The following is a 9,639-nucleotide window of genomic DNA, read 5'->3' as shown; positions in this document are numbered from 1 at the left end:
ATCCTTCAGGTCCTGGAGGCTGCGGGTGCAGTGTCTTTACCAGGCGTTGGGTTCTTAGAAGCAGGCAGTCGCAGTCAGGGGGAGCCTCTGGATTCCCTATGAAGGCATCGCTGGAGGGGCTCAGGGGGGTGCCCTCTGGCTACTCACAGGGTCGCAGTCGCTGGGGAGTCCTCCCTGTAGTGTTTCTTCGCAGGTCGAGCCGGGGGCGTTGGGTGCAGAGTGGCAAGTCTCACGCTTCCGGCGGAAAAAGTGCAGTCCTTTAAAAGTTGTTTCTTTGTTGCAAAGTTGTTTCTTCTCTGGAGCAGAGCCGCTGTCCTCTGGAGTTCTTGGTCCTTTTAGATGCAGGGTAGTCCTCTGAGGCTTCAGAGGTCGCTGGACACCGGTGGCGCGTCGCTGTTGCAGTTTTTCTTGAAGTGGGGAGACAGGCCGGTAGGGCTGGGGCCAAAGCAGTTGGTGTCTCCGTCTTCTCTGCAGGGCTTTCAGGTCAGCAGTCCTTCGTCTTCAGCTTGCAGGAATCTATCTTGCTTGGTTCTGGGGGACCCTAAATACTCAATTTAGGGGTGTGTTTAGGTCTGGCGGGTTAGTAGCCAATGGCTACTAGCCCTGAGGGTGGCTACACCCTCTTTGTGCCTCCTCCCTGAGGGGAGGGGGGCACATCCCTAATCCTATTGCGGAATCCTCCATCTGCAAGATGGAGGATTTCTAAAAGTCAGAGTCACCTCAGGATACCTTAGGGGCTGTCCTGACTGGCCAGTGACTCCTCCATGTTTTTCTCATCATCTCCTCTGGACTTGCCGCCAAAAGTGGGGGCTGTGTCCAGGGGGCAGGCATCTCCACTAGCTGGAGTGCCCTGGGGCATTGTAACACAAAGCCTGAGCCTTTGAAGCTCACTGCTAGGTGTTACAGTTCCTGCAGGGGGGAGGTGTGAAGCACCTCTACCCAGAGCAGGCTTTTGTTTCTGTCCTCAGAGAGCACAAAGGCCCTCACCACATGGGGTCAGAAACTCGTCTCTCAGTAGCAGGCTGGCAGTGAGTCTGTGCTGAGTGAGGGGTCCCTAGGGTGGCATAAGACATGCTGCAGCCCTTCGAGACCTTCCCTGGCATCAGGGCCCTTGGTACCAGGGGTACCAGTTACAAAGGACTTACCTGGGTGCCAGGGTTGTGCCAATTGTGGAGACAAAGGTACATTGTAGGTGAAAGAACACTGGTGCTGGGGCCTGGTTAGCAGGGTCCCAGCACACTTCTCAGTCAAGTCAGCATCAGTATCAGGCAAAAAGTGGGGGGTAATTGCAACAGGGAGCCATTTCTTTACACATTACTGCTGCGAGAACCTCTTGAACCAGAGTCATCCATCCCTGCTTTTAGCAATTACATTTGCACGCATTTCTTGCATGATAGGTTTCTAGAAATCGGTGGTACGAGTTTGCTTTGCATGACATGTAATCAGACCTTTCTGTCCAAGGCTAAGAAAACTGTACACAATATGATAGTTTGTGCTGCCCGTTCAGGAGGCAGCTTCTAACACCTAGAAACACCACTGCATCAGGACTGTATTTCCAACACAGTATGACTGTATAAACGGTACAATGACCCAGAAGGGGCAGAGGGCATTCCAGCCACAACCATCCTGGGATACCAGCTATGCAACATGCAGCTTGCTGGTGCTAATCTCTCAGCCTCCTAAGAAGTTTGCCAACTACACAATAGGCTGACTCCAGACACGGTCTCCAGGTATGGGGTTGGGGCTAATCCCTTAGATCGGGCTAGGCAGAAGGCAGGGATGTGGAATTACTATGCCCCAGACATATTGTTTGGGGTCAGAGGCAACACGTTTTCATGTTTAATTTGTCCTTGGGATAAGTAGGCCCAACCCCCTGCAGCACAAACCTTTTGGCTGCCAGTTTACAGAGAAGGGAACTGTCTGCAGTATAGGTAATATGTGTGCCCAGATGTTAATGTTGTTCCAACTTGTATTTATGATTCATTAATGAGAAGCCTTCCGTATTAGTGGGAGCGCTGTAAATAAATGTTTTAAGTTCACACTTTATTGCTGACAGTGGTTTCAGTAAAAAATAAAAAAAAACAAGTATGCACACGTTTGAGAAGTTTAACAATATGGGGCTTAGTATAATGCTCCCAGAATGCTCTCTGATTAGATGCTAATGTTTGCGAAAGCTTGTAAGCAAGAGTGATGATTCTGTTTCAAAATAGAATGTTTAAAAAAAGTAGGGGAAAAAAAAGTTTCACTGCCATGAAATTTTAGGTGCTATTTCTTTGGTGTGTCATTTAGTAAAACGCGTTGATGCATGCTAGTATTTCCGAAAAATATTCATAATGGAAAATCAGTGTAACCATTTTCAACACAATTATGGGAAGCATGAAAATAAACCAGCAGTGGCAAAGCCAGCAGATCTGACATTTTATTGTCTCTTGATTTCGCCAATGCCTGTGTTTTGACATAGTTTTTGTAACACTTTATTGATGTGGGACCGCCAAGCCCTCACCACTGTAACAAACAATGGCAAAAAGAAATAAATGTTTTTGGTCTCAAAAAGCACAAATTGCCACAAGTGGTGTAACAAATGCCACGCATGCCCCTTCACACAGCACCTGCTCTGATTGAGTCTGGATGGGAGGGCCTCCTTGTTCTTTACAGGGGGTCCCCTCCAATTTCGTTACACCACTGATTGCTACAGTAGTTTCTGGCACTGAACAAAACTACTTTGTGTGCCAATATGCTCCTTGAAGAAGAGCAGAATTATATAACTTACAGTAAAGCCAGCCGAGAGAGGGATAGAAGTTTAATAAAAACAAAATGTCTGTTGACGCCAGACATAATTAGGGACCCAATTCTTAACCCCTTCGCTGCCAGGCCTTTTCCCCTCCTGTTCCGAGCATTTTTTGGGCTATTTGGGCCAGTTTGCGCTTAGGCCATCATAATTTTTTGTCCACATAAGCTACCCACACCAAATCTGCGTCCTCTTTTTCCAACATCCTAGAGGTACCCAGAGACTGAGGGTTTCCCAGGACACCAGGAAATTAGCCAAAATACAGCAAAATGTTATTATTATTTTTTTTTTTAAATGGGGAAAGAATGGCTGCAGGTTTGTGTTTCTTTCCCTGAAAATGCCAACTTTCAGGAAGAGGCAGACTTGAATCAGAAAACCACATTTTTCAACCCAATTTTGGCATTGTACTGGGACAAACCCCATTTTTACTATTTTTTGTACTTTTAGCCTCTGTCCAGTTAGTGACAGAGATGGGTGTGAAACCAATGCAGGATCCCGGAATGCTAAACAGTTCTGAAAAGTAGACAAAATTCTGAGTTCAGCAAGGGGTCATTTGTGTAGATCCTACAAGGTTTTCCTAAAGAAAACAGCTGAAGTAAAAGAATATTGGAATTGAGGTGAAAAAAATCCAGCCATTTCTCTCCATGTTTTACTCCAACTTTTTCCTGCTATGTCAGATTTTTTTGAAGCATTATACCGTTATATCTGCTGGACTCTTCTGGTTGCAGGAATATATAGGGCTTGAGAGTTCATCAAGAACCCTAGGTACCCAGAGACAATAAATGAGTTGCACCTTGCAATGGGTTTTCATTCTATACCAGGTATACAGCAATTCATGTGCGGAAATATAAAGAATGAAAAATAGGTATCAAGGAAACCTTTGTATTTCCAAAATGGGCACAACATAAGGTGTTAAGAAGCAGTGGTTATTTGCACATCTCTGAATTCCAGGGTCCCCATACTAGCAAGTGAATTACAGTGCATTTCTCAAAACAATGTCTTTTTCACACACAGTCTTACATTTGGAAGGCAAAAATGTGGAGCAAGAAAAGGGGCAATAACACTTGTTCTTCTAGTCTGTGTTCCCTAAGTCTCCCGATAAAAATGGTACCTCACTTGCACGGATAGGCCTAATGCCCGCGACAAGAAATGCAACATGGGCACATCACATTTTTACACTTAAATCTGATAGGTTTTTTGCAAAGTGCCTAGCTGTGGATTTTGGCCTCTAGCTCAGCCAACACCAAGGGAAACCTACCAAACCTGTGCATTTTTGAAAACTAGACACCCAGGGAAATCCGGTTGGGGTGACCTGTGGTGCTCTCACCAGGTTCTGTTACCCAGAATCCTTTGAAAACCTCAAAATGTGGCCCAAAAAAATATTTTTCCTCACATGTTGGTGACAAAGTTCTGGAATCTGAGAGGAACCAGACATTTCTTTCCACCCAGCATTCCCCCTAATAAAAATTGTACCTCACTTGTGTGGGTAGGCCTAGTGCCCGCAAAAGGAAATGCCCCAAAACACTATGTGGACACATCAAAGTTATCAAATACAAAACTACCAGTTTTGGGAGGGGAGATGAGGGGACACCTGCGTTTTTGGTCCTGAGCTCAGCAACCATATAGGGAAACCTACCAAACCCAAACATTTCTGAAAACTAGACACCCGAGAGAGTCCAGTGAGGTGTGACTTACGTGGATCCCCCAGTATTTTCTTACCCAGAATCCTCAGCAAACCTAAAATTCAGCTAAGAAAAATAAAATCACATTTTTCCCACATTTCTGTGTGGGATCAACGCACCGGCACAAATTTCCTATCACCTAACATTCCACTCAGTCTCCCAGTAAAAATTATGCCTCACTTGTGTAGGTGGGCCAAGTGCCTGTGACAGAGAAGAGCCAAAAACATGTTGAATTGAGGGGGAAACCAAAGCGGGTCCAAAAGGGCAGTTTGGAAAAAAAAAATTTAGGCTGACAAGTGGGGCAGAATTTTTAATCGGTGTAGAGGCAACAATGCTGGGTGGTAGGAATGTTGTGGATTCCTGCAGATTCCGGAAGGTTCCATCACAAAAATATGGGGAAAATGTGCAATTTCCCAAAAAGTTGGAAGATTGCAGGGCATTGTGGGTAAGAAAATGGTGCAGGTGCATGTGAAGCCTGAGTGAAAAAGGTGCATGCACCCCTTCACTGCACCAGGCCACTGTAAGTCGCTCCTATGGTAGGCCCTCCTAGCCCAGAGCAGGGTGCAGGTTCATGTGTGTGAGGGCAACCCTGCATGAGCAGAGGTGTCCCAATGAACTCTAGTTCCAATGTACGGAACTTCAAAAGTGCAGGGAAGCAGTTTTACCTGTGTACTGGCAACAGGTGTTTGGTATTGAACATGTCAGAATCATACCCCAACATTAATACAAGTCAAGGTAGCATGATTCCATGCACTCCGGGGGCTCCTTAAAGGGCCACTATTATTACTTCTACCCATCTTTCAGGGTTTGCCGGCAGCCCTTCAGACAGGTTTCTGTCGCCTGCTGCTTAACCAGTTCAAGCAAGGGAAGGCAGAACTAAGGATTTCCTGCAGGAGAGAGAGGCAACACCTGCTCCGTTGGAAATAGAGGTTACAAGGCTGGGAAGGGGAAGCCTCCTTGCACCACTGGCTTTCATTAATGGGTACATTTGGTGCCCACCTTGCATGAACAGTTTGGACCCCTGGTCTCTACCTACTGTCCAACTTTGGAGACAGCGAGTCCTTGCCTCTCCTTGCAAGACAGTACCCCTGTGCACTGCAACTCTTGCAGCAAGCTTGTTGACTCCTGCTCCAAAGGATCTTCAGGCTGCAAGTAGCCCCAGACTACAGCACTTCATCCTTGCAAAGACAGTCTCTCCTCAGCTGCTCCAGCGACTCCTCTCCAGGAGTGCTGACTGGACCTCACGGCCACTTTCTGTGCTTGCTGCCAGTGGGTTGCCCATGGGAGCTGCGACTGCTGACTCTCCTGACTGCTGAGGGTCAGCCCAGACTCCCCTCCAAGGGTCCTTCTTACTGGCCCTGTTCTCTGCAAATCCTCTTCTGCCCAGATTTGCATTTGCCAAGGCTTGTTACTGGTCCTCCTGACCAGTAACCATCTGGGACCGAAGTGAGACATTGTCTGCATGACTTCAAGGAGCTCCTGGGCTCCACAGCAGATCTTCATCCACAGAAGGGTGGGTAGTGGCTCCTGCCCCACCTAGACACTCCTGCGTGGACTGGACTCCGTTCCCTTCACTTGCAGGTCCTCTTCTTCCGGAATCAACCGTTGGGTTCCACTAGATTGGTCCTTGTCTTGCAATGTTCCAATTCCCCTGGTTAGTCCTTGGGAAGACCAGGTAACTTACCTCTGCTCTCTTGGTCGCTGGGGGTTACCTAGCTACTCACCTCTTGGGGTCCCGAGTTCTCCCAGCTCCCTTCTAACTATTCCACATCCTTGGGTGGGGAGGACCTAACTTTGCATTCCACCATTTTAGTATAGGGTGGTGATGGGAAGGGGAGTGGTTACTCCTCTTTCCACCGTCCAGTTTTGCACCAGAGCAGGGACCGGGAAAGGTGGGCGGGGGGGAGATTCCTGGACTGGTGAAAATCTGTTTATGCAAGGAAGGCACCAAATGTGCCCTTCAAAGCATACATGGGGCTTAAGGAGGCTACTCTTCCCAAGTCATGCAACACTTATTTCCAAGGGAGAGGGTATTACCTCCCTCTCCCACAGGAAATCCTTTGTTCGGCCTTCATCTGCATGAGTTAGTCAAGCAACAGGCGGGCAGAAAACTGTCCCGAGGGGTGGCAGCTGCGCAGAAAACCTTAGAAGACTAGTAGGAGCGATGCTGGGGGTCTGAGTGCATTGATCGTACAACCAATACTGGCAAAAGTACTGGGGTATGATTTCGACATGTTTTATACCAAACATGCCCAGGTTCCGAGTTACCATTATGTAGCTGGACACAGGTAGTATGTCCAGTACACAGCTAAAATGGATTCCACGCACTTACAAAGTCAGTGAAATGGAGTTGGAGTTCGTAGAGACACCTCTGCTCATGCAGGGGTGCCCTCACACAGAGGTACTTGTACCCCACCCTCTGGGCTAGGAGGGCCTAGTATAGGAGTGACTTACAGTGACCTATAGCAAAAGGGTGCATGCACATTTTCATGCATGCTGCAAAAGCAGGCCTGCAGACATTTTGCATGCTCTCCCATGGGTGGCAAAATACATGCTGCAGCCCACGGGGAACCCCTGGTGCCCCAATACCCTGGTATCCTATAGTTATATGAGGGCATTAGTATGCCAATTGTGGGGTGTGCTAAATCCTAAGCAACCAAACTTAGAGGGAGAGCAGTCACTAGGGTCCTGGTTAGCAGGATCCCAATGAACACAGTCAAAACACAGTGACAGCAGGCAACAAATGGGGGTAACCATGCCAAAAAGAGGGTACTTTACTACACATGTGTAATGTTGGCACAGGAGTTTAAACTGTGTACTGTATATATCTTGTGCATCCTGCTAATCTGAACTTGCAATGCTGATAAACTAGTACTGTTGGTTCATGTGTCTGCTTAAGAGCAGTGCGTCCTAGTTTGCGTATCCGAGACTTGTATCGTAATAAGAGCTTACTGGGTGAACAAACATTTTTATTCAATCATGTAAGAAAACGTATTAAGTAACGTATTTGTGGATAGGACCTACCTGTAGTGCAGATGGCACAAATAGACATTTCACCACCGTTAGCTACGGCATATTATGGAGATGGTAAGTTGAGAACGTAATTAAACCCTAATTTTATGTACCAATAAACCAACCATTTTATGTTGATTGGACATCTGGCCATCGTTGGTTTAATTATTAATATAGACCTATATACACACACAATATATATTCCATGTGAGACATTCATAAAAAATCGTTCTTGCCTACCCTCACAACGGGTTGCGCCACATCTTCCAACAATTCCTGCACTCTTGCTGTTAGTCTACGCACCTTTTTGAGAATTACAGTGGAAAACAATCGCCTTTCCTGATTACTTTTAAAAGTGTACACCTTTCATCTGATAGTGTTTCAGTCAACCTGCAACTCAGGAGGCGTCCAGGCTACAGCATCCAGATGTAGTCGAGTGTCTTACGCCTGTGCCCATCAAGGCACTTAACTAGCCAAAAAAAATATCTGGCATACAGTGATACAAGAGGGGGGAAAGCACCTTTTTCATTAACGGCTGGTACAAATCCAGAAAAGGAAGCGTTTATAATGGATGAAATAAAATCTGTTACGGAACCATCTTAAAGCCACCAACTTCTAGCCAGTGGGCAGAGATAAAGTTACCGACATAGCCGAGTTTGTTTGTCAATGCCAGCAAAAAAGGGCAATCAGGCACAGCCAGTATTCTCGTTTGTAACACATGCCCGAAACATCTAATATAAGGGGAAATTCAATTTAAGGGCGATTAGAATAATCGAAACTATTGCTGCATTTTTATTAAGGCAGAATCAGAACTTCAAAGTTAAAGTACCGACCCCTGCCTTTCACTCAAAAGTATCAACGCGCGTATTTCTCTCCAAGAAAACGTATCCACCTACACACATGTCCAAGAATAAGGCCACCGGCGCCGCTGAACGGTCCAAATATTTGCAGGCTGGCATTGTTCGAAGAGCGGGCGGATTTTGGGCTCTCGGCGCACTGGCCTCGTTTGAGGCGCGGTATTTATGTTCGGGGTTTGAACGAACAGCACCGCTCGTGAGAGGGGACGGTGCAAGTTTACTACTTCAATATGACTGGCAGAGGCGGCTCATTATAATAAAAGAGGTCGGGCCTGGCGGGGGCCGCTTCCTCCTTCCACAGTCCATGCGCAGCAGCAGCGGAGTCTGTCACAGCCGAGCCCCCGCCTTCCTCCGGTCCGAGCCGCGGGCACCCATCCGAGCCCTGCCTACAACGCCCGCCGAGAGGAGCGGCGACTCCCCGATCTGGCGTGTGAGGTGAGTGACCGCCGTCTGAGGAAGAAGCACGCGCGCGACGGCTGCTCCCGCGGGGCGTTAACGGCTCGCGGCAGGTGAGGGAGGGAGGGAGACCTGCAGAGGGGGAGCCCCTCCTCTCGCTCGTGACGGAGGCGGTGGCTCTCGTGACCCAAAAAGAAAAAAAGCGCGAATTCTGCGCGCGCGGACATGGCCCGAGACGAGGCGCGCGCCTCCAGGCCGCCCCCCCTCCAATGAGCCTCATTTAACATTGCACTTTCTGTTTTCGACGACCTTGTTCTCGCGTTGTCCAACGGTAGCTTTTTCCATACTGTTGTTGCAACGGATTTAGTTATTATTATTTTTTTTTAAAGTTTGCGTCCTCTTCTCTTTTACGTGACCACAGCGCGCCCCTATGCGGACACGGCGGTCCTCGGTCGCTCTGAGGAATGCGGGCACCGCACGCGCCCTCTGCTGGCCGTTAGCCGCTACGTGCGCGTGCAGGGGCGGGTTGGGAGGAAGTGATGTAAAAACAGCATCCGCCCTCGTCTAGCTCGCGAAGTGGCGCCCACTGTTTTAACATAGTTAAATTACAGTCCTATTTTGATAAAGAAACTAAAGTTGAAAGGTATGAGGTGGCATCCCGGGTGTGCCCTTTCCCTGCGTGGCTGGTGCCTGGAGTACTGACCGTGAGGTGTCGGGAAGCTGGTGTGTGAGCAGCAGTGGGAGATAGGCGCAGATGGGGGCCTGACAGGAGCTCCCTGTTGTCATAACCCTACCCGAGGGTCCGGCGAGAAATAAAGACCCTCCCCGCCCCCCGTGAAATAAAAGTTTTTACCTCCGCTTGACCTGCTTTCGATGCTTGTATGGCCACCCTGTCAGCTTCAGC

The 9,639-nt window shown here is 48.1% G+C and overlaps 1 protein-coding gene across 6 annotated transcripts in view; it reads left to right on the top strand.

The window, feature by feature from the left end:
• The first annotated feature begins 8,638 nt into the window (after window positions 1-8,638).
• Window positions 8,639-9,639, top strand: part of EMD (emerin) — an 82,117-nt gene continuing 81,116 nt past the window's right edge. For 3 of the 6 annotated variants that reach the window (XM_069209477.1, XM_069209475.1, XM_069209471.1), the window contains exon 1: window positions 8,639-8,774. The gene's annotated coding sequence lies outside the window, so the exon portion shown is untranslated. Of the gene's footprint in view, window positions 8,849-9,639 lie in introns of all 6 variants that reach the window. The other 3 variants (XM_069209478.1, XM_069209476.1, XM_069209472.1) reach the window with 2 other exon arrangements.

Source organism: Pleurodeles waltl, chromosome 10 (genome assembly GCF_031143425.1).
Source record: "Pleurodeles waltl isolate 20211129_DDA chromosome 10, aPleWal1.hap1.20221129, whole genome shotgun sequence".
In the NCBI taxonomy this organism is placed as follows: domain Eukaryota; kingdom Metazoa; phylum Chordata; class Amphibia; order Caudata; family Salamandridae; genus Pleurodeles; species Pleurodeles waltl.
Note: the sequence above shows the minus strand (reverse complement) of the source record. Positions and strands in the feature narration are given on the sequence as shown.